Source organism: Triturus cristatus, chromosome 8, assembly GCF_964204655.1.
Source record: "Triturus cristatus chromosome 8, aTriCri1.1, whole genome shotgun sequence".
Classification (NCBI taxonomy): Eukaryota; Metazoa; Chordata; class Amphibia; order Caudata; family Salamandridae; genus Triturus; species Triturus cristatus.
Window position 1 is genome coordinate 251,068,153 of NC_140591.1, and position 26,678 is coordinate 251,094,830.

A 26,678-nucleotide genomic window follows, 5' to 3' on the forward strand; every position below is an offset into this window, starting at 1 on the left:
CATAGGGCCTTTACTTGAAGGTACAGCCCGAACGGCTGAACAGAATTACTTGAAATTTGGCATAGATGTAGTCCTCAGGTCAGGCATGTGCCTTTTGCATATATGGTGTCAATCTGTTCAGTAGTTCCTGAGAAAATTGCAGTTAAAAGTACATAAATATCTATATGCGCGCACGGTGCGCGCACCAAATGTGCACGAGCGTAATTCTGATTGGTGGTTAGATGTCAGTCAACATTCGAATCGGTCGAAATCAGGAAGTGTCGGACGCCATTTTGTGTGTGGCAGTGAAAAAGAAAGGTGGAGAACGTGAAAAGGGGGCAGGGTAGAGAGTTCCTGACCCCATAGCCTTTGTCAGGGGGTCCCTGAAGGACCCCGAAGAGTGAATTTTTTTTTTTTTTTTTCGAAAAATCGCGGGGTGCGCGCACGGTGCGCGCACCCCCAGCTGCCATTTTGAATTTTAGAGGCAGAAGAGAGCTAAAAACAAAAGTGGAGAACGTGAAAAGGGGGCAGGGTAGAGAGTCCCTGACCCCCTAGGCCTTCTCAGGGGGACCATGAAAGACCCCTAAGGTCCCAAAAAAAAAAAAAAGGAAATAAATATTGCGCGGTGCGCGCACGGTGCGCGCGCAGTGCGCGCACAGCGACAAAAAATTCATTAGAAAAATAGAATCAAAAATCAAGTTTAAGTATTTAGATGTTGTTTGGCTCTAAAAAGAGCCGTTGTGTTCATTGAGTGTTTTTTTGTACCTACAAGTAAGTACCGATGCAGAGTCTAAAGTTCAAGAGGAAGACTCTGTTCCCTTCATCTGTGAAATGAACACCGTCTCCTCTATAAATGCTTTGCATGTTGTAACGCAAGTTGTTGTGGTATATAGAACCCATACCATAGTCTCTGAGGAAAGCAGAAACAGACTTATTGACGTGCTTTTTTGCTTTCTCAAACTGCGGACAATATTGGTTGGATTAGTTCCACTTTTGCCTTTGGCATATATTAGAATATACAAAGGTAGTTTGTGGAAAAAGTGACATCAATTGCACAAAGGTGTCCTTAACAAGCATTTCCAGACCTACCCCAGTTAAAGTGCCTAGGTCATTTCCACCACAGTGCACAATTATAAGGTCAGGCTGTGGGAGATGTAGAAAGGATTTCACCAAAGGCATTAATTGGTGCCACTTTAACCCTCTCTGACCAATCCATTTAATGTCTACATTTGGCAAAGCAAGGTCTTTCACAATACCTCTTTTTTCTGTATACTTTTCACTCCAGTAGACATAGCTATGGCCTACAATCCACACTGTGAACATCTTTCAAGGAGATATGGATGCACTCAGAAGGTGTCTTTCAGTAGAATGGCAATATGAAAAGAAAGATAGTTGTAAAATGGAGGCTTACATAATTTTTTTTAATAAAAAGAACTCATTGGCTGTTTCAGACCATTCAACACTAAAAACTAGGCTGTATGTTTACATTTTTAAAAGCATGTTTTGTATTGGTTCAGAAAAATGTGTTCCCACAGAAGATTACTTTGGATATGCTGTTAGGTTTGAAAAGTCAAGCACTCTTGCTCTTTGGATTAGAAACATTGTGTGCTGAACTTCTGACCTCTCTGCTCACACCAGTGTTCCATGATCTGTTGCTATGGTAGCAGGCAGAAGTCATGTTGGGGGTAGGAATCATTTGGAAAGGGTTGAAATTTGCAACCAATAGAAATGTGTGTTTCCATTTAAAAAAATGTGGGAAGCAATGTGATTTGAAGTTAACATGTATATGTGTGAAAAAAGAGAGGGACATTTTGCCATTTAGTGGTTTTGGTGAGAGGAGTACAGCTCAGAGATTCTGGCTCTGATAATCTGCTGTGTGAGTGGCACATTTCTTTCTCAACTAACTACTTTTTAAGGTGAGTTATGCATTTGAGAGGGGATGTATGTGGTGTATTTTGATATAAATAATAGAAATGTGTTTCTTCTTTTAAAGTTGTGTTTTACATTTTATGTTTTGGAAGATATTTAACTGCCTTGAACTTGTAAGATATTATGGAGTATATCTTCACCATAAGTTAAGGTGTACTGGTATCACCCAGGAATACTGTTTTCTGCCTAGAATCACACCATGAGTCTGTGTGCACACAGGAATTGTTGTCAGAGATTTAATTTGTGTTACTCTTGTTCTGTAAGACTTGCACTCGTAGGAAAGTGGCAGCTTGTTTTCTTGAACTGTGATGGTTAGCATTCAGCACAAATCACTATCTCACAGATGAGAGGCAAATGCTAACACATTTGAAAACAACAGGGTAGATTTTCCTTCCACTCTTGCAATGGGTGAGGTAGTTCCTACATGTTCGAAACTCCAATTAACCCTTACCACAGGTGATCTTACATACATCTCTGCAGTCTTCATGCAGTTGTGCAAGCGTCCATGCAGATCTCTCTTGCACCTGACAATACACAGTCTCCAGAAACACACTCTTAGCACACAGGCAGCTGCTTCTCCTGCACTCCCATGCTTACTATTCAGCACTGTTTGGTATTTCAGATAGCAGTGTGTAACGCTAACACATTCAACATCACCAAGGCTCATTTCCTTTGCTCTAGTCTAATCACTCACCCAGGTTCCACATGCTCATGGTCTCAAGTAGCTGTTAGGACATGTCCTCTTTTCTGCCTCTCTAAACTATAAGGAAAATGTGTCAGGCTGTTACAGTAATTATCACTTGCTCTACCACAGTAGTAAATGTGCTTTGAAATTGCCAGTCAAATATCGTTTTCTGCCTAGAATCACACCATGAGTCTGTGTGCACACAGGAATTGTTGTCAGAGATTTAATTTGTGTTGCTCTTGTTCTGTAAGACTTGCACTCGTAGGAAAGGGGCAGCTTGTTTTCTTGAACTGTGATGGTTAGCATTCAGCACAAATCACTATCTCACAGATGAGAGGCAAATGCTAACACATTTGAAAACAACAGGGTAGATTGTCCTTCCACTCCTGCAATGGGTGAGGTAGTTCCTACATGTTCAAAACTCCAATTAACCCTTACCACAGGTGATCTTACATACATCTGTGCAGTCTTCATGCAGTTGTGTAAGCGTCCATGCAGATCTCTCTTGCACCTCACAATACACAGTCTCCAGAAACACACTCTTAGCACACAGGCAGCTGCTTCTCCTGCACTCCCATGCTTACTATTCAGCACTGTGTGGTATTTCAGATAGTAGTGTGTAACGCTAACACATTCAACATCACCAAGGCTCATTTCCTTTGCTCTAGTCTAATCACTCACCCAGGTTCCACATGCTCATGGTCTCAAGTAGCTTTTAGGACATGTGCTCTTTTCTGCCTCTCCAAAGTATAAGGAAACTGTGTCAGGCTGTTACAGTAATTATCACTTGCTCTACCACAGTAGTAAATGTGCTTTGAAATTGCCAATCAAATATCGTTTTCTGCCTATAATCACACCATGAGTCTGTGTGCACACAGGAATTGTTGTCAGAGATTTAATTTGTGTTGCTCTTGTTCTGTAAGACTTGCACTCGTAGGAGAGGGGCAGCTTGTTTTCTTGAACTGTGATGGTTAGCATTCAGCACAAATCACTATATCACAGATGAGAGGCAAATGGTAACACATTTGAAAACAACAAGGTAGATTTTCCTTCCACTCCTGCAATGGGTGAGGTAGTTCCTACATGTTCAAAACTCCAATTAACCCTTACCACAGGTGATCTTACATACTTCTCTGCAGTCTTCATGCAGTTGTGTAAGCGTCCATGCAGATCTCTCTTGCACCTGACAATACACAGTCTCCAGAAACACACTCTTAGCACACAGGCAGCTGCTTCTCCTGCATTCCCATGCTTACTATTCAGCACTGTGTGGTATTTCAGATAGCAGTGTGTAACGCTAACACATTCAACATCACCAAGGCTCATTTCCTTTGCTCTAGTCCAATCACTCACCCAGGTTACACATGCTCATGGTCTCAAGTAGCTGTTAGGACATGTGCTCTTTTCTGCCTCTCTAAACTATAAGGAAAATGTGTCAGGCTGTTACAGTAATTATCACTTGCTCTACCACAGTAGTAAATGTGCTTTGAAATTGCCAATCAAATATCGTTTTCTGCCTAGAATCACACCATGAGTCTGTCTGCACACAGGAATTGTTGTCAGAGATTTAATTGGTGTTGCTCTTGTTCTGTAAGACTTGCACTTGTAGGAAAGGGGCAGCTCATATGATAGGATTTGAAAAGCTCCAGAAAAATATAGTAATATATTTAAATTATATAAAGGTATTTTTGTTTTAGTTTCCTTTAGGTATTGCTGAACAACACTGAAATAAATTAAACATGCCTATAAAATCAAGAAAGAGAAAAGAACAGCAAAAACATCTATATTTGAAGACAACTGGACAACAGAAATTAGTTGAAGAACCTCATGTTGGAAAAAAGAAAAAGTCTTCTGGTAAGCAGACTAAGGATTTTTAAAAAAATATCCTCAAACATAGAAAAAATATACAATGTATATCCACTGCAAATAGTGTTTCAAGAAGAAAACAACAAGAAAATAGAAAGAAAATACTAAATGCTAATGTACAATCAGAAGCAAGAAAGAATGACTTAAAAAGAAAAACAGAATTTCAAAACATTCGTAAAAAAATGTTTCAGAGAAGAGTGGTGTGGAATTTGCTAAAGGATGTGAAAAAATATAGGAAGAAAGCAATATTTTATAAGAAAAAGAAACATATTGAATCAATTGTTGCAAAGGCTTTGGAATTAAAAAGAAAACTATTCATTTTAATTTTGAACAGGATCCGTACATTAGATAAAATAGTCAATGTAATCAAGTCACAAAGCAAAAGGAAAAGAGTAGTGAAAAAAAATAACTTTTGTAATGTGTTCTTAGGAGAATGGAAGCATAGTTCAAGTACTGAACCATTTTTTAATGAAGAGAGTTATCTTCAAAGTAATAGTTTGCTGCATGCAGTTGACACCAGTGGTCGAAGTTATGAAGTTAAAGATGGTTGTGTAATGGAAAAGGAGAAAATGGTTCCAAGAAATGAGGAAGAAGTGTTAGCTGATGAGGTTATGGGGAAACGTCCTAAAGCCCCAGTGTACACTTGGAATTGTAGTAGTATTTGTACTGTACGACAAGAATCTATTGATAAATTACGTGACTTTCTAAGAGAATATAGTAAAAAAAAGTGTTAAACAGAAGATTAAGGTGCTTCAAAGACTAGATCCATGCAGAGTGAGAAAGAATACTGGTTTGCAAGGACATTCTCTGGCTTGTCTTTCTAGGAAAGTTTGTCAAAGTGTTTTTCACCATTTTAGGATGCTGGCAGTACATCATACTGAAATGAGAAAGTTTGTGAGAAGATTGTATTTTGCTAAAAGTCCAGCACTAAAGTTAAATGAGTTGAATAGTGCTCTGTTGCGTGGATCTGTATCAGATGTAGAGAAGGTTACTGATGATATTCAGTTTTGTTACTTTGGTCCAGAACAAGAAAGTGCAGGAAATGACACAGTTATTGAAGAAAATGTGGAAGAGAATGTAGAACCCACTGTTAGTAAAAATTTTGAAGATCAAATGACAGAATTTACTATCATCTCTAATGAAAGACCAAATATTACTTGTATTTGTTGCCGGAGAAGCCATTATAAAACTCAAACAAGGAATATTGATCTCTATAAAAAAAAGTGAAAAAGAAAATAATTATGAGTGGAAATATTTTGCTACATATTTGTTTCTGGAAAATTGTTTTGATTTGGGTGAAGAGCAGCGTATTTGTAAATACTGTTATAACAAGTTAGAAGAAAATAAAATGCCAGCTAGAGCTGTACATAATAATTTAGAATTGGTTGATATTCCTGCAGAACTTAGTGATTTAAATACGTATCAGTCTATACTCATTCAATGTGTCCATCCGTTTCAGACTATAGTTCGTATGGAGCCCAAAACAGGTAAATTACCTCCTTCAGATTTACAAAGAGGTTTAAAAGGAAGAGTTGTCTATTTGCCATTAGATTTGAAAAAAAATATTGAAACAATTGATGCAGATAGTTTGGAAACTGAACCATTAGTTATTCTGGTTAATGGTGTACCAACAAAGAATAAGGAAATTTGGCAGGAGCTAGTAGATGTACGAAAAGTACAAAGAGCAAATGTATATTTGAAAAGAAATAATAAGTACTATGAATCAATTTATATGGATGAAGATGAAGAAGTTTTACTAGCAGACACAGGAATACCAACTGGGCAGATTGAAAAAGTGGATAAGTCAAAAGAAGAAGAAATTTATGAACATTTCAGCATACATCCTCTTCATTCTAAAGAAGTTATGGGAAACACTATTGATCTGTTTCAGATGAAAAAAGCAAAAGGAACTCCCGTGAGTGTATGGGAGGAGAGCTTGGAAGCTCGTTGTTTTCCCCAGCTGTTTCCTACAGGAAAAGGTGGACGATATGATGAACGTCCAGTACAGATTCCTGCTTCTGAGTATCGGACTACAAGATTATATGCAGAAGATCCAAGATTTCGTCAAAATATTCCTTATTTGTTCCATCTTTTATTTGAAAGTGACTTGTCTGCACTATCTTATGCAGTAAATCACATTTTAAAAACTGGAGTACATCTACATAATGTGTCTGCAAAGGATTTTATGAACAAAGTGCAACAGCGAGATGATCATTTGGAATCTCAATTGATTAATCTGATGGCTTGTCAGCGTGGAACTAATGAATATTGGTACCAACGCCATGGAGAATTGAAATGTATGTTACGGAATTTAGGAACTCCTACATGGTTCCTTACCCTAAGCTGTGCTGAGTACGCTTGGGATGAATCCTGGATTTTCTTCAAGAGGCAAATTTAAATATTGAAAACATCCAATACAAGACAGCAGGAGAATTGTGCTCATTGGATCCGGTTAATGTTTGCAGATATTTCAATCATAGATTTGAGGCTATGATGTCCTTCATCTGCAATTAAAAAAAATCCACCTCTTGGAGAAGTTGTGGATTTCTTTTGGAGAAAAGAGTACCAAGCAAGAGGTGCTCCTCATATTCATATGCTGTTGTGGATCAAGGATGCCCCAAAATTTGGAACAGATTCTGATGATGCAGTTTTATCTTTCATTGAAGAATATGCAACATGTGCTATACCTAAAAGCACAGAAGAAAAAAACTTAAAAGAGCAAGTTTTACGTTTCCAAAGTCATCGGTGTGGAAAATACTGTCGACGAAAGTACAAGAGTAAAGATAAATTCTACACAAAATGTCGATTTGGATTTCCACAACCTGTTCTTTCAAAAGGAAGAGTAAACAGTATTATGTCAGCTGTGCGACATACCATTACAAGAAAATCTCCGAAAAATACCTACAACCTAAGAAGAAAAGAAGAGTCAAAATATATAAATGACTACAACCCAGTCATTTTATCCATGTGGATTGCTAACATGGATATTCAGTATGTAGCTGACAATTCTATTGCTGTTGCTCTGTATGTCACATCTTACATCACTAAATCTGAGAAAACGGAATTGAAAGAAATGTGGGAAGAGATTTCTCACGAGAAGACTGTCAGTAAAAAGCTATACAGTTTCAGTTTAAAGATGTTATCGCATAGAGAAATTCGGTCATACGAATGCTCAGATAGGTTATCATCTGCAAGTCTGTACTCCAAATCCAGAAGAATAATTTGGGTAAGTTTAGGCCTTGCAGGAATGCGAAATCGGGTACTGAAATCTATTCGAGAAATTGAATATTTAGCAGAGAACGAACCAGAAAGTACAGACATTTTGAAAACAAATATGTTGGACACATATTACCCAAACAGAAGTCATCATCTTGAGAACATGTGTCTCTATAAAGTGCTGCAGAACTACATTTTTACACGGAATGCCACAGAAGACATCAACAATGGAAAATATAAAGTCATTGGTGAGGAAGGATGTTTGGTGAAACAAACAAAAGGAAGTTTGATTAATCACAGGAAGCTGAGTTGCGACACTACTGACAAAAAGGAATTTTACTACTTAGCAATTTTAAAGCTGTTTAAACCATGGCGTTCAGAGGATGAATTACTTGGAGATTTTCAGAGCTATGAAGATTCCTTTAATGCATGTAAAGATAGCATAGAATGCAGTACTTTCACAAATTATGTACAAATGTTAAATGAAGAAATTGAACAGGAAGCTACAATTGCAGCTGAAGTAGCTAGAGACAGTTCTCAAGACAGTCAAAGTTCTGGTACGCTCAGTCAAGATCCCCTAGGACAACCAATCATAGAAAATGAAGCTGCAATAGCCATGACGGAAGTGGAAACAGCTATGAATCAAGCTCAGGAAGATTTAATAGACTTACCAAATTTGGAACAACAACTGAATGATGAACAACAACAAATTTATGAAGAAGTCACAAAACAAATTGATCATGGATTACTACATGAAAATAAAGAGTGCTCATGCACATCATTTGAACCAATCAGAATGTATGTGAGTGGACAAGCTGGAACTGGAAAAAGTTTCTTAATTAAAGTAATTAGAAGCTACCTACAGAAAAAACTGATTCAACTTTGTCTTGTGTTGTTACTGCTCCAACTGGGTTAGCAGCATATAACATAAAAGGAATTACCTTACATCGTTTGCTAATGTTACCAGTAGAGCATGAGAACAAAATAGAACACAACAAGCTAACAGGAGAAGCATGTTTTGAAGTTTCAAGAGTGTTGAAGAAAATGAAAGTTCTCATTATTGATGAGGTAAGCATGGTATCAAACTTAATGCTTGCCTTTGTGCATTTAAGAATGCAGCAAATTCTAAAGACAGACTATGACGTGTTATTTGGAGGAAAACATGTTATAGTTTTTGGGGATCTACTGCAGCTCACTCGAGTTAAAGGACAACCAGTATTTAATACTCTTGCACATGAAGACACAAAAAAGTCATTAGGAAGTATAGGTAATGTGAATATTTGGTCATACTTTGAGTACAAAGAACTCATTACCAATATGCGGCAAGCAAATGATGATGATTATGCAAGTATTCTCAAAGATATCAGAATTGGACTACTCACAGAACATGGCAGAAAAGCTTTACAGAGTCGATTGCTATGTAATTTGTTTCCAACAGAACAAATAGTTCCAGAGAAAATATACAAGAAAATTGCAGAAAAAAATACTGTAATCTGCTTAATGCCAACACTACATGAATGCTCTATATTCAATGAAGAACTTTGAAATTGGAAAATGAAGAGATTATGAAAATGGAAGCTGTGGATAAAATACAGCATGAAGGAATAACTATTACATTGACAGTAAATTGAAAACTAAATTGGATTCTCTAGAGAAAAACATATCGAAAACAGCTGGTTTAGAAAATAATCTTTATGTATGTATGAACTGTCGAGTAATTTTAAGACGTAATTTGAATGTAGAAAAAGGTTTAATGAATGGAGCTATGGGTAAAGTTGTGGGTTTTGTTAATTACCAGAAAAAAGATGGAATTGAATTTTTAAAAATAAAATTTGATCAGATTGAAGAGGTTAAAGACATTAGTCGTTGTTCAGTTCGTTTTTTGCTTGTGAAAGACTTATATGTACGTAGGAAGCAGTTTCCGTTTTCTCTAGCATATGCTGTAACTATTCACAAATCTCAAGGATTAACTGTAGATAGTGCTTTTGTAAACATTGGATCTAATGTGTTTAAAGAAGGTATGGCATATGTTGCTTTGTCACAAGTGAAAAAATTATCTGGTTTATTCATGATAGACTTTGATGACTCAAAAGTTAGTGCTGATGCAAATTGTGTAAAGGAGTATAATAGATTAAGAAGAAGCTGTGCTCCTCATTTAGGTCAGTATTCTGTGTTTGAAAAACGTGTTGTTTGTCGGAAAAGGAGAATTGAGAATATCTGTAATGAGGATGTACAGAAGAGAAAACAACAGGAGAATGATGTGATTGCAAGCAAAAAGAAAAAGGACAATGTTGAAGAGGTTGTTGGTTGTCATTTTGAAAATAGCTCTGGTGTCAACTGCTACGCTAATGTAGTGCTGAATGTTGTATTTTATCTTGAAAGTTTGCAAGAGCAGATAATACTAAATCCTGAAAAAAGATTTTGTTCTCTGCTGAGTTTCCATTATGAGAAGTTGAGTAATGATAAAACTAAAATAGAAAGTGCTTCTGATGTTAGGAATCTTTTAGATGTATGTTCTGGATGTACACAGTTTACACAAAATGTCCAACAAGATGCACAGGAATTCTTAATGTATATGCTTATGGTACTGGAAGATGAAGGGGTAGAAATAGAAAATATGTTTGGTCTCTCTTATAAATGGGAACATTGTTGTGAAAACTCTATGAACACATGCTGCACTAATGTTGATTCTAAAAGGTTCATACATTTAACATTACCAAAGAGTAAATCAGTGACTTTTAGTAAATTAGTTAAAGATGCAAATCACAACATGGAATGTTCTCAATGTAAATCAGAAATGTTATCAACGTTATTTTTAAAGAAATATGGACAGTATATAATTTTAATGATGCAACGTTGTAGAGCTGATGGAACAAAATTGGACACTTTAATAAAGAAGTTTGTAGGAAATCAATTATCAATATCAGGAAAGACTTTTGTTGCAGTTGCAATTATTTTCCCTGATGGACCTTCTATAACTTCTGGTCATTACACAGTTTATCTAAAATGTGAAAAAGGCTGGACACTGTGTAATGATTCTCAATTGATTTTCAAGCAACGTTTGCCTACAGAATTACCAAATTCCTACTTAATTTTTCTAAAACCAAAATTTTAGATACAAATTGCAGCATCTGAAGAAACCATTATTTCGATTTTATAGGATTACCATTGGATATTTCACCTAAAAAGGATTTAAAAATTATCATTTGGCCTCATGAAAAGGTAAATGTTTCTATTGTGGACTTCTTTGACAGATATTATTTTGGTGTATGTGCTTAAGCAAAAACCAAAGGAAATGATGGACGGAGTGTTGAACATTGCAAGCACTCACCCCCAGTCAACTGATCTGGGTTTAATCCATCACCGTTCTTTAGCCCACTCTGCCACCCCAGTTCAGACATGGCCATATGCAAATCAGTCTGACCCTGTGCCTCATGGAAACAGTCCAGCCCGAACTGCCAAGCCATGTCTTCCCTGGACCGGAAACAAGCTTCCTAGGACCGGTTTCTGGCATTTCAGCCGTCTTCAGCCAGGCTTGCTTGAATCCAGTGGCAAAGTGAGCAAGGGACTCACGTCTGAGCATACCCTGCCAACTTATGGCGAACAAAGCAAAAACCAAAGGAAATGATGGACGGAGTGTTGAACATTGCAAGCACTCACCCCCAGTCAACTGATCTGGGTTTAATCCATCACCGTTCTTTAGCCCACTCTGCCACCCCAGTTCAGATATGGCCATATGCAAATCAGTCTGACCCTGTGCCTCATGGGAACAGTCCAGCCCGAACTGCCAAGCCATGTCTTCCCTGGACCGGAAACAAGCTTCCTAGGACCGGTTTCTGGCATTTCAGCCGTCTTCAGCCAGGCTTGCTTGAATCCAGTGGCAAAGTGAGCAAGGGACTCACGTCTGAGCATACCCTGCCAACTTATGGCGAACAAAGCAAAAACCAAAGGAAATGATGGACGGAGTGTTGAACATTGCAAGCACTCACCCCCAGTCAACTGATCTGGGTTTAATCCATCACCGTTCTTTAGCCCACTCTGCCACCCCAGTTCAGACATGGCCATATGCAAATCAGTCTGACCCTGAGCCTCATGGGAACAGTCCAGCCCGAACTGCCAAGCCATGTCTTCCCTGGACCGGAAACAAGCTTCCTAGGACCGGTTTCTGGCATTTCAGCCGTCTTCATCCAGGCTTGCTTGAATCCAGTGGCAAAGTGAGCAAGGGACTCACGTCTGAGCATACCCTGCCAACTTATGGCGAACAAAGCAAAAACCAAAGGAAATGATGGACGGAGTGTTGAACATTGCAAGCACTCACCCCCAGTCAACTGATCTGGGTTTAATCCATCACCTTCTATAACTTCTGGTCATTACACAGTTTATCTAAAATGTGAAAAAGGCTGGACACTGTGTAATGATTCTCAATTGATTTTCAAGCAACGTTTGCCTGCAGAATTACCAAATTCCTACTTAATTTTTCTAAAACCAGAATTTTAGATACAAATTGCAGCATCTGAAGAAACCATTATTCCGATTTTATAGGATTACCATTGGATATTTCACCTAAAAAGGATTTAAAAATTACCATTTGGCCTCATGAAAAGGTAAATGTTTCTATTGTGGACTTCTTTGACAGATATTATTTTGGTGTATGTGCTTAAGCAACAAGATTTACAGACGTTATTTATTGCAAATAGTTATTGTTCCTAGAAGATATTTTTAATATATATGTTACATTTCTATCAAGGTATGTTTTACTGAGGATAGATTCAGGGCTTTTTTAAACAATCTTTCAGATTATTTATTTTTTTGCCCGCTGTTAAGTGATGAATACAATTGATATCACTATTTTCAGTGAAATTCAATATATTCTGAAAACAGCAAAAAAAGGGCAAAAAATTACTTTGTTAAATATGAAAATATGTGTACTGTATTCTAAAATGTATTGTTAAATATTACTACTTTTTTTCTTTTTTTTCAGATCTAGAAAGAAAATTTAGGAAATTGAATCAATTTTTCTTGTAATTAAAAAAACCCATTTCTTTCTAATTAAGTTATTTTGTTGGTCAGGTAAGTTTAAAATATCTGTATTTCTCACCCCTTCACTTTCATGCTCCCTTTTCTTCACTTCTTCTCACTCTGCTTTTCTCATTCCCCTTACCTCTCTCTTCTTCCTTTACTGCTCTTTCGTAACTCCCTCACTCCTTCTCTACTACTCCCCTAGGTTTACTGCCTCCATCACTATTTTTTCAACCATGTTTCTCTCCCTGTCTCCATATGTCTCAGTCATTCTAACTGCCTTACTCCTTCTCAGTTCCTTGCTCTCTGTCTCTGTTTCTGTATCTCTCCCTTTGTCTGTCTTACCCTTAATTTCCTTAACATCTCTGTTTCTACCACTCCTCCTCTCTCCATCACTCATTTTCCATCTATGTTAATTTTTTAACCTTCTCCGTCATTCTCCTTCCCTCACCTTCCCTAACTGTCACTATCCTTTACTCATAGTCACTCCTATTCTCCTACTTCACTTCCTCCTGTCTGTATCTCACACCCCTTCATCTTTTTGCATTCTTTCCTTCGCTCTCCCTCACTCTCCTTTGCTCATTGAAATCCTGACTCCCTTTCTCTCACTCCAGTTTCCTAAATCCCTCCATCCCCTCACTCCCCATCTCTCACTTTCCCTTACCCCCTTTTCTAATCCTCATACCCCTTATCTCACCATCACTCCACTTCTCTTACTTTCAATCCCTTTACCCTGCTGTACTTCATCCGCTTCATCTGTTACTCCCTTTTCCCATCTCCGTCCCTTACTCCCCTTTTCTCACTCCCCCTCCATCACTCTCATTACTCACTGCCATTCCCTTACTCATTCACTCTTCTTACCTGTATCCTCTACCCTTAGTCCTTTTGTTGCAGTCAGTCTTTCACTTCCCTTTCATGACTGATCATACTTTCCTTTTCTCACTCATTCTGTCTGTCCTTTCCTCCTCTTTACTCAGTCATTTCAATCCTTTCAATTATTCATGTATACACTACACATTCATTCAATAAAATTACAACACAGTATATTAGGAATATAGCTCTTCTTGGAGAAGTGAAGTGAGTTCTGAAAAGAACTGTTTTTTTTGTCTTTTTTGTTTTGTATTTTTTTTTTAGTTTTTTAACAATTTTGTATTTTTTTTGATTTTTTTAGAGCACCAAAAAAAACTGGTAATAAAAAACTGTTCAACAGGAACAAAAATATTAAATGAAAAAAATTATGGGCTGGAGCATGTGTGCTGCTGTATTCTGTTTTCAATCAAGTTAATACTGCTCTCACCGTAGCAAAGAACAGCATTGCACACATTGCAATGTATGCGCACCTTCTGGAAAAGGGGGCGGATGTCCAGTGGCCTGGTACACGGTGAATCTGCAGCCGCAGATGATGTGCTCGGCTGAGCAGGTGGAGGGTTGTCCCTTAGGGCTCTAGTTGTCTCTCGAGCATAAGGTACAGGATGCACTGTTTTGAAGTGCCTCAGCATTGAATAAATACTAAATGAGTATTTTTTGCTGGGATCTCCTCTGGATAAGATGGTTCCACAAATAGTGCATGTCACCTTTGGAGCATTCACCTTCTTTTGGCCCTCTGGAAAGCTGAAGAATTTCCAGATGAATGAGTCTTTTTGTTTCGTCTTCCTTGGTGGTACCACCAAGGTCTCCTCCTCACTCCCTGAAGTTGACTGCTGTTCTACCATTTTCCAGTAAAATTTTACTAGAGTAGCTGTTCAGCTCCTTCTCCCAGGAAATAAGAAGAAATAGTGAGGGGAGTGGGTGTGGTGTTTGAAGATTCTGGAACAGAAACTACTATGAACCAATGAAAAGTGTTGTTTCGTAATCACATGACTTGCCGTGCGCACGCGGTGCTCGCACCGTGCGCGCACGGTGCTTGCACGCATGCGCGCACGTTGCACGCACGGATCAGAAATTAATTACTTTTAACCCGATTTCTAAAACATGAAAAGGAGGCAGGGAAGACACTCCCTGACCCCCTAGACCTTCTCAGGGGGTCCCTAAAGGACCTCGTAAATAAAAAAAAAACATTTCCTTTAATAAAAAAAATTGCCTGTGCACGCACGATGCGTGCACGGTGTGCGCACCGTAAAAAACCCTTAAAAAAAAAAAACATTTTAAACTGTTTATAAGTTGAAAGAAGATATTAACTATGCTGTTCAACTTTATCCAAATTCAAAAAAATAGAGCTGAGCCATTCCATATTACAGGATACAGTCAATCTATAACTATATACATAGGTAGTTTATTGTAAAATAAATATATAAAAAATATAATAATACATACATAAATTAGCATTTAAAAAACCTTACAAATTCACTAAAAAAAACATAGGTTTCACACACGTTATAGTTAGAAATTAGCATTTAAAAAACCTTGCCAATTCACTGAAAAAACCATAGGTTTCACACACGTTATGGTTAGCTGGACATTTCACTCGTACAAAACCATTGAAATTCCCCCGTTATAGTTAGTTCAGCTAACTATAACTCGCGCGACCGCAATCCACTGCTGATGACGTCACATATTACATCACTCATGACATGGTCAGTGACATCACTCATGACATCACTCATGACATCACTGATGACATCATCCTTGCGTAAGAGTGGCAGACCTCCTCTTATCCTAATATAAACTTTGATACACACATTGAAAAATACTAACTAAAGTTTTGAAAACTATAGAGATACCGATACCAGTTAGAACAACCTATTCAGTAATTCCAAAATCTACATACGCATCCACTCATTCATCAACACTTCTATATAGTCACTCATACATGTACTCAGTCATCATATGTACTCATACACCTATACATTCTGTTACACACCTACACTCATACATAGAGTTACTCACACACATACTCACACATGCAAATAAACATCCATTTACTTGCATATGCAGCTATACACACACCACTACACTTACTTCTACAGAAACGTACACATACTTACTCTCTTAAACAATCACTTATAGAAATACATACTTATTTATACAGGAACTCTTCCAATCTCTCACTCTCATATATCCTCACTTATATACATCAATACTGACTTATACTAGTTTAAAACATATGGACTTACTCATAAAGACACTATTGAGACAGTCATTCACTCACTTACTCACCCATACACACACTCATCCACCCATACTGTCCTGCTCACATACTGTCTTCAAAACACATACAAACAGTGAGTCACTCATTCGTTCATCTATACGCTAAGTAACATCCCCCACTGAACCATACAGACACTCATGCTGATACTCTAAAAACAAACTAATAACCCATATACACACTCATGTAGCTACTCACCAACCCATGCAGCCACTTATACACAAAGTGAGACACTGATACAGATATTTAAATATTTAAACATTACTCACTAATACTTGTATTCACTAAGATACTGTTAATAAGTCAGTTATACAATTAATTTTACAAAAAAAAAACCATCCATTTAGACACTTATTTACCCATTTATTCTTCCATTAACCTTTAGATATACATATTTAAAAAATATTTATTTTTCAGAAAGACACATATTCACTGGATGATGTCATCAGTGATGTCATTTGAGATGTCATCAGTGATGTCATGAGTGATGTCACTTACCATGTCATGAGTGATGTAATATGTGACGTCATCAGCAGTGGATTGCGGTCGCGCGAGTTATAGGTAGCTGAAATAACTATAACGCGGGAATTTCAATGATTTTGTATCATTGAAATGTCCAGCTAACTATAACGTGTGTGAAACCTATGGTTTTTTCAGTGAATTTGCAAGGTTTTTTTAGATGCTAATTCCCAACTATAACGTGTGTGAAACCTATGGTTTTTTAAGTGAATATATATATATATATATATATATCAAAGGATGTATGACGTTACAACGCACACTTTTACAACGCATGCACTTACAACGCATTTTTTACAACGCAAAATCCATTACAACGCACTACACTTACAAAGCATTACACTACAACGCATTTTAAAAAACTACCTTTACAACGCATACCATTACAACGCATAATATTAAATTGCATTTAAGGTAAGTATTAGATAGTATATGGGTAAAAATTACTTTTCTAACTCCAGGGGGTGCAACAGTAGCGTAAGTGTTGGATAGTATAGGGGTAAAAATTACTATTCTAACTCCAGGGGGTGCAACAGTAGGGTAAGTGTTGGATAGTATAGGGGTAAAAATTACTATTCTAACTCCAGGGGGTGCAACAGTAGGGTAAGTGTTGGATAGTATAGGGGTAACAATTACTATTCTAACTCCAGGGGGTGCAACAGTAGGGTAAGTGTTGGATAGTATAGGGGTAAAAATTACTATTCTAACTCCAGGGGGTGCAACAGTAGGGTAAGTGTTGGATAGTGTAGTGTAATATTATGCGTTGTAATGGTAGGCATTGTAATGGAATGCGTTGTAAAGGTAGTTTTTAAAAATGCGTTGTAGTGTCATGCGTTGTAAGTGTAGTGCGTTGTAATGGATTTTGCGTTGTAAAAAATGCGTTGTAAGTGTAGTGCGTTGTAAAAGTTGCGTTGTAAAGGTTGTTCCCCATATCAAACCAAGGTTGCCCCACGGAAAGAAGCCACCACACACCATCGGCTCGTCAAATTCATTTAATTGCAGCTTGCAAACAGGAATCTTGAAAGGGCGCGCAGCAGTCTTTAGCCAAACGCGTTTCAGGATGTCAAATCCCTTCGTCAGTGGCAGGTAATGGAAGCAGAAAAAACGGAGAAAACAGCACCTTTATGTGAATAGAGTCCTGCCCCAGTGGGCGTGCCTGATCGCTCAGCATTCTGGACCCTGTGGTGCAAAACATGTTCTCAAGTGAGTCCGTTTCAAATGCCCCAAAATAAAAACCAAATAAAAGTCCAAGTGGAGCTGTGGGCATTCAATCAAAATTGCCTGTCTCTGCTTTGTAGCCGCAATTCACGAACCTCGTGCTGAACAGCATCGTGTCTCCTTAAGCAAACACCACTCTGGCGCTGGCATGGACCCGCTTTCACGCGGTGGGCTTCTCTCATCGCAGCTGGGCGTAGCTGCTATTAAATCAAACCAAGGTTGCCCCACGGAAAGAAGCCACCACACACCATCTGCTCGTCAAATTCATTTAATTGCAGCTTGCAAACAGGAATCTTGAAAGGGCGCGCAGCAGTCTTTAGCCAAACGCGTTTCAGGATGTCAAATCCCTTCGTCAGTGGCAGGTAATGGAAGCAGAAAAAACGGAGAAAACAGCACCTTTATGTGAATAGAGTCCTGCCCCAGTGGGCGTGCCTGATCGCTCAGCATTATAGTTAGGTTGACCTTTTACCCACACAAAACCATACAACACCATTCAGCAGTTATAGCTATACTTATCTAAAGAAACTATAACTCATGCCGTTAAGTAACATAGGCCACGATCTATAGTCTTAACATTAGTATGACTATATGTATAACTATAACTGCTGAATTTCCATGGTTTTGTGTGGAATATTTTAGTGATTATATATATAATGGTGGAAGTATTCGAGGTATCAGAATGATTGCCGAACTACCGCAAGCCAAGCAGCAATGGCTTTCCTGCCGACACAAGTCGAATCATGACTGCATGAGAAGCAGTGGTAAGCATACCAGAGCTTGCAGGTATTGGCAATCTGGTGGGCAATAGGTGGCCGGATGATGGGGTTGCAGGAACTAATTGTTTTTAAACCACATGACACAACCTTGATATGGGCGGTGATTACTGTGGCAGTGAGAAGAAAGACAGCAGCAGCATTGGGCCAGTGAGATGGAGCCCGTGGCCAATGTCTGAGAGAAGATTGTGCCAAAATGGGCCAGACATCCGTTATTGGCCAGTTAACATTTTTTTGGCAAAAGAAACATTTATTGCATTAGTGCATATAGCGCTCATATTCACTATTTTAAGTGTGGAGCTCTTCAAGTCCTTTCTCACAGCTCACAAAAAACATCCACTAATAGAAATGCAGCAAGATCAGTTTTTTTTTTGTGCTCAAAATGTTTTATTAAATTAATTTCTCATAAATATTAAACACAATACAAAGAATAATACCGAACAGTAAGGTATAGGAACATATTGCAATATAAGGACTATACACATCCATTAGTAATTAAATAGAATACCTATAACAACATTAATAAATATGTAATAGATATAAATGATAATATAAACAAAAAAGGGCTACATTGAACAGAGATTGACTGATAAAGATTCAAATAAGTATTTTAAATTGAAGAACATGCAATGATGTAGGAATCAAGACTGGACCACATGTTAGTCCAAGAAGGAGAGGAATCATTAGGAGAACATGGAAAAGAACATTGCCCACGTCTAAGGAAAAGAATCCATTCCCACCATGCATTAACTGCGAGTAATGTAGCGTTTTTCCAATTACAAGTAATATATTTGATTGCAGTAGAAATAAGGAGATCAAACAATTTACAATCCATAGGGGAGAGTGTAGATTTAAAAAGAGAAGATTTGAGGATTAGAATATGAAAAGATTGAGTTGTTTAGATCTTAAGGATCCGGGTTATAATATTCCATATGTCTGATAAAAACTGATGAATAATAGAACAATTGAAGAATAAATGTTGTAGGTCACCAGTTGTAGAGTGACAATGCCAACAATTTGGAGTATCTAGAAGTTTAGCTTTAAATAATTTGTCTGGAGACCAAAAGCATTGGTAAAGCAGATAAATATTAGTTTGTATGAGAGTAGCCGGAAAATAATTAGCCGCGTTGGATTTCCAAATATCCTTCCAGGATACGCTAGGGGATTGAAGATTTATGTGTGGTGACCATTTTTGATTAAGATGTGTGAAGGAGGAATTAGGAGTGGTAAGTTTTTTATATACTTTAGAGGCTATATGTCATGAGCGACTGAACACAGAAATACCAAACTCCATACCAGAGGACTGAGGCATAGAAATTAGTTGCGGATAATCATTAAGAACAGTATTGCATAGTAATGTATATTTGGACAACTCAGACAAAGGTAGGTTGTATTTAGCTTGAATAACATCAAATGTGTAAAACATATCTTATTGACATATGTCAGCAATAAAGAAAATACCAGCAGTAATCCATAAATTCCAGAAAGAAATGTGCTTATGATATTGGAGTTTAGGATTAGTGGAAGACAAAGTAATAGAAAAGCTAGGATCAAATGATAAAAGGGCAAGTTTAGAGTTTGCAATAATGGGGAAAGGTTTACCAAAGGGGCCGTTTGCCATGGTAAGGAACGCAGGTAATGGATATGGAGCCAATTTTTTTTCTCCAGGATAAGCCATTGAGGTGCATTAACCCCTTCAGTGCCACGCCTTTTCCCCCTCCTGTGCCGGGCGTTGCACTAGTGGGTGGGGTTCATGACGAGATAGTCTCGTCATGGGCACAGCGCAACCGTGCTCCATGACGAGACTATCTCGTCATGGGCACTGAAGAGGTTAAAAGGAGGAATAATATGGAACCATAAGGGACATTGTGCCACAAGGAATGCAAAGTGATATTTCTTTAAATCTGGAAGACCAACCCCACCTTCACATTTGGGCAGTTGTAAAGTCTTAAGACTGATTCGTGCGGGTTTATTATTCCAGATGAACTTAGTAAATAACTTATATAATTTAACATAAAAAGTGGACAGGAAAGAAAAGGGTATTATAGACAATAGGTATAGAATTTGTGGAGTTATAGACATTTTAATTGCCTCAATATGTCCCCACCAATTGAAGATTAGACCATTTATCCAGTTTCTCTTTGGTATTAGCTAAAATTGTGTAACAATTGGTTTCAACTGTATCTTTAACCGAATCAGTAAATGTTATTCGCAAATATTTGAGTTTTTTTGGGGACCATACTATATCAGTATTTGCCAACATTGAAGAATTACAAAAAACATTTAATGGAAGAAATTCGGACTTATTAGTATTCAGGGAGTAACCAGAAACGTCAGCATACTTAACGAATAATATCAAGAATAATAGGTAAGAGGTAAGGGGATCATTAACATATAATAACACATCATAAGCGTATTCAGAAATTTTAATGTTAGAATTTTTCAAAACGACACCTGCATATATATATATATATGTCACTAATACGGAGAGAGCATAAGAGGGGCTCAATTGCAATAGGAAAAAGTAAAGGAGAAAGAGGACAAACTTGGCGAGTGCCTCTATATAAACAAAATGAGGAAGAGCACACACCATTGACAAAAATGGTGGCTGAGGGGGCTGAATACAATGCTTTAATCATATTAATAAAAATAGGACCAAAATGGAATACTTCTAGAGTTTTAAATAAAAATTGCCAATTAACCTTATCAAATGCCTTTTCCGCATCTGAGGCCATTACACCAATTGGACAGCTGGATTCTTTGGCAAGGGATAATACATGACAGAGCAACCGGGTATTATGAACGGATAATCTACCTTTCATAAAGCCAGTTTGATCAGGTTGTATAATATTGGATTGTAAGGGTGATAATCTATTCACTAAAACTTTGGCATATATTTTGCAGTCCTGATTAATAAGAGGGATGGGACGAAAAGTTGATACTAAGGTATGGTCTTTATTAGGCTTGGGAAAACAATTATAGTGGTTTCATTAAAAGATCCTCCCATCATGGAAGTATGCTGAAATTCTGTAAAAAGGGAAAGTAAAAAAGGGGATAATTGCGGGCCTCCACCACGAGTGTGGGGCCCCTGCCACAAGTGTGGGCCTCTGCCACGAGTGCGGTGCCCCTGCCACAAGTGCGGACCTTCGCCACTGCAGGCCTCTGCCATGAGTGTGGGACTCCCACCACGAGTGTGGGGCCCCTGCCACAAGTGTGGGCCTCTGCCACGAGTGCGGTGCCCCCGCCAAAAGTGCGGACCTTCGCCACTGCAGGCCTCTGCCATGAGTGTGGGACTCCCGCCACGAGTGCGGGCCTCCACCACGAGTGTGGGGCCCCCACCACGAGTGCGGACCTCTGCCACTGTGGGCCTCTGCCATGAGTGTGGGACTCCCGTCACGAGTGCGGGCCTCTGCCACGAGTTTGGTGCCACTGCCATGAGTGCGGGCCTCTGCCACTGCAGGCCTCTGCCATGAGTGTGGGACTCCTGCCACGAGAATGGGGCTCCCGCCACGAGTACAGGCCTCTGCCACAAGTGTGGAGCACCTGCCACGAGTGCACAGGCTCTTTGTGAATTGGGCTCTGTCTCCGGCTTTCTCTGCCTCATCCTCTCCCACATGCTTTGCAGCCACTTGATGCCTCCTGCTCCTCCCTCTGGAGCCGTATTTTGCATTGCGGCATGTTTTCCTGGTTGGCGCGGGGCGCACCTTTCAATGGGTGCACTCGGTGCTGGACAGGAGGGTGGGCCTCATTATAGTGAGTGCGCTGCCCCCGGGGCGGCTGTGAACTCGTGCTGTCCCAGGGGCAGTGCAATCTGGTGAAAAACGGAGCGACTGCTTTGAGGCCGCTCTGTGTTTCACAGTGCGGGCGGCATCCTTCCTGCATTTTGAGGGGGGATTAGAGATCCCCGTGCGGGCGGTTGCAGTGAGTGGCTGCACCCGCCTGCAGAGAGATGTCTGGGGGGCCCATAGGACCCTCTTTACCCACCCCAGAGGGTTACCATCAGGGGGCGCACTGTCAGCGCGCCTCCTGACAGCTTCTTTGCCTCTGCACCCTTGTCTGTAATATAGCGCTGGTGCAGAGGCAAAGGGATTCCCTCATTTACATGGAGCCACGACCCCATGCAAGTGACGGAACGCAGCTCTGATGATAACACTGGCACTTTATGTGCGCCAGTGCTATCAGTATTACAGAAGGGGACCACAAGCGTCTGCAGCCCCTTCTGTAATACCCAAATACCCCTAGGGCATGCAAACCCGACACATATGCCCGTTGCACTCCCGGAAACCCTGGTAATGTGGCCCTGGTGAGCACCTCAGACAAAGCTTGAAGCAAGCGATGCCAACTCACCAGCCAAGGTGATCCACCCACATAGTCTCAGTCCATGGTATGCAACAAAGATTGTGCTTCCACCGAGCAATGCCCCGGGAGAACAGGCATCAAAGGAGCAGCCACGCAGAGGTAAAACAATCAGAGAAGCTTTCTACTCTTTCCCGTTGAAAGAAAATGCATGTTTGGGTCATCCAGTGGGAAATGTTTTCGGGGGCCGTGAACAGAATGTTGTCCATGAGCTACTCGTTTGGGACCATCGCACTGGAGAGATGCTCTCAAGCACTGTTGTTTAATACAATCTCCGTTGAGCTAATCTGGACCTGAATATCAAGAACCAAATTCATCAAACTTTCACCGAGTACAATGCAACGCAACGCAACACAGCAAGACAGCATGCCATGCTGCACTATGTGAAAGGTTGGAGAAGCATGGTTGTTTCTAATGTCCTAATTAAATTTACATAAAAGTCTGCTTACCACCAACTGTACAGCTTGAGAAAGCATCACTTGATCTAGGCACTAGTTAGCTGTCTCATTAAATCTGTTTCACCTGCCTTCCTGCCTCATCTCTCAGACCCCTCAGAGCAGCACTTTAAGCTTCAGTGTGACTTGTGTCTTGAACCAGACGCTGGAGCCCCTCACGATCTCTCAGTATAGAGGTTAACTTAAAACAGAGACTCCAAGACCATTTTTTAAAAAAAATACGGACTCCGAAATATAGATAAGGTTCCCAGTTTTTATGGATTTTTGCAGATAAATACAGGCAGACAACAATGTGTTTCTTGCCTGTATTTATTTTTAAAAGCAGAAAAATACAGAAAATTGTGCTTCTTGTGAGAGACTCCCCATGCTATCCTTAACACATTCCATGTATCTGCTTAGCTGATTGACATCAACAGGAGTTAAAAAATAGTATGAGGTTTCCATAATTACAGGCATATGTTAACATATATTTGTATACAATGTTTTTATATTTACCTGTATTATTTTGTTATAGTTGGCTGCTTATTTTGCTAGAACATGATAGGCATCAAAGTATGAGTGTATGTCTATCAGTTAAATAAATATGGGGAAAAAAGGGGCTAATTGGTCCTGATAACATTTATAGAATTCAGCCGGAATTCCATCTGGGCCAGGAGTTTTTTGTGAATTTAATGCATTCATTTCTTTAACGTCAATGGGGTTATCTAAGGTTGATCTATCAGTATCAGAAATCTGAGGCAATTGACAAGAATTAATGAAATCACTGATAACATTGTTATGAGGGGCGAGAGGTTCATGACATAAGGAAGAGTAGAAGGAAAGGAACTCTTTCAGTATATCCTCAACATCTGTCACCAATATACCATTGTTCTTTTTGATGGCTGGAATTTGAATTCTGTCTCACTTGAGTTGTACATAATTAGCCAATAGTCGACCAGATTTGTTGGAATTAAAATGAAAGTTTGATTTTTCTTTTGAAATAAGTAAACCTGCTCTTTTACTAAGCATACAATTATATTCGTATCTGTATTTCTGAAGTTGGGATTTATATTTTTGATCTCTAGATGTAATAAAAAGTCTTTCCACAGATGCAATCTGTTTCTCTAATTTGGTGAGGTGGGAGTAAAAAGATATATTTTCATGCACCATAATAGAAATTGAAACTCCATGAATGTAAGCTTTAAAAGCATCCCAATGTATAATTTTGGAGGTGTCACATGAATTATTATTAAAAAAAAATAATAGCTAAGGCCATTTGGATTAAGAACTATTTCCGAGTTCATTCTCCATCCTTTATTAGGAATTTGGGGGTCAGAAATACATAGAAAAAAGGAAATTAGAGCATGATCTGAAACCGTAATAGGGTGTATAACCGACTCACTAATCATGTGACATAAATAAGTAATCAATTCTAGAAAAAGAAGAGTGAGCGTTAGAATAAAAAGTACATTCTTTGTCCGTAGGATGCTCCACTCTCCAAAATTCAACCAATTTGGTAACAGAAAGGAAAGATTTTAAGGATCTCTGATAAGATTAAAATCACCACCCACTAGAAGGCACATATTACCAATTTTGAGTATTTCAGCAGAGACATAAGACCAGAAGGCAGGATCATCAGATGTAGGAGCATATATATTGACCAAATATAAAATGAGTTTGTCAATTTGAACTTGAGCATAAACAAATATACCATCTGTGGCATGATGATGAGACAGTATTTGTACATGAGTTCTGTGTGAGAAAAATATAGCTACACCATTTTTATGTTTTGCAGCAGGAGATGGTGTCATATACCCTACCCAACCTTTAGACATTGTATGTAATATTTTATCATCCACATGGGTTTCTTGTACAAAACAGTTATCTACATTAGATTTTTTTAGATATTCTAAAATTTTACGTCGTTTAACTGGGTGTCTCAGACCCTTCACATTTAATGAAGCAACAACTAACTTTTGTGGCCTAGACATATTGTCCTATAAGTAATAGAAGAGAATAAAAGAAGGACAGTAGCCCATATAAAAAACCAAGACAAACAACTTAAAGAGAGGTCAGTCTCCAAGACCTCATACCAATAGAACATTGGAGATGGAGGTACAAAGCAAGAAAACCACCATTATATGCACCTGCATAGAGAGAGAATAACAACCTACACTAAGGGTTGTAAAATATTAGCCCGCAGAACCAGAAGGCTGAGAGTCTATGATAATAGGATTCTGCTGATCCAAGAATCTGATTAAATCTGCAGAAGCTGAAAAAGACTTGGAAACATAATTTTTCAAGATGCGTATAACCGCAGGGTCAAAAAGGCCATATTTGTATCCAGCTTCTCGCAAACGAGGCCTCAATTCTGAAAATTGACATGGTATTTCAACTGTCTTCTTTGCAAAGTCCTGATGAATAAAGACTTTATTTCCTTCAATTAGGAGAGAAGGGATCTCTCGGGCAGCCTTTTGTAGGAGTAGGAGGTGATGGTGCCTCAGAACTTTAAATATGATTTGTCTTGGTTTGAATTGATGAGGTTTACGAATCGAGGGTATTCTGTGAGCTTTATCAATCTCAAAACATTCTGGAAATGTGATATTTAATAGTTTAGGTGGAAGGTTTTCCAAGAAAAGACGACAACTCTGTACCTCAACTCCCTCTAGGACATTAAATATGCGTAAGTTGTATTGTCTATTTCTATTTTCCAAATCAAGTAAGGAACGTTAGAGAGAAGCAACCTGAGGAATAAGTGGAGCCATAGTTGTAATGGCTTTAGTATTATCACAAATTTTAATCTCATTATCTGCAACTCTCATCGATAATGAAGCCATATCTCTCTGAATATTTTTGATATCTGAAGAAATTGTGTCAGCATTAATATGAATAGCTTCAATTTCCCCCAAAATGTTTGCCAATTAATTATCTTGTGAATCAATAGCTTTGGATTTGGTAGGAGGAGGTGAAACAACTTGCTTTTGTTTATTTGACACCATTTTGGACTCCATGCTGTTAAACAGAGAGCAGGCAAGTTACACCACAAATAAGAGTTTGAAGTGTAGTATGGTCTTCTGACATGTCCCAGTGTGCAGTCTTTAATGGACATCTACTTAAAGGGTGCACCAGAGGCCAATGATTTCACAAGGCACACGAGGGAAGATGCAGCAGCAATAATTATGATCTCTGACACGGCCCCTGACGATGAAGCGAAGAGGCTTTGAAACGCGTTGGGCCAGAGACTAATGAGGGGATGAGAAGCTGCATGTGTTCATGAAATAAAGTGGTTCTACTTACCTACTGCGGAGTGCGGCTTCGTCTCTGTGCAAAGTTTGGTATAAATACAATCACGGCGGTTCAAGGCCGTGGAAGAGATGCACTGCCCGCACACCAGCCAAAGAGTCCGTAAGAGTGAAAAATTAACTTCTGTATGGGCGCAGCAGGAGAACTAATTAGGCATACAAATTCCCATTCGGGAGCCTAATGGAGGGCTGTAAATATGTCTTGAAGTAAGTGTCAGAGACCCAACCCACTGGAGG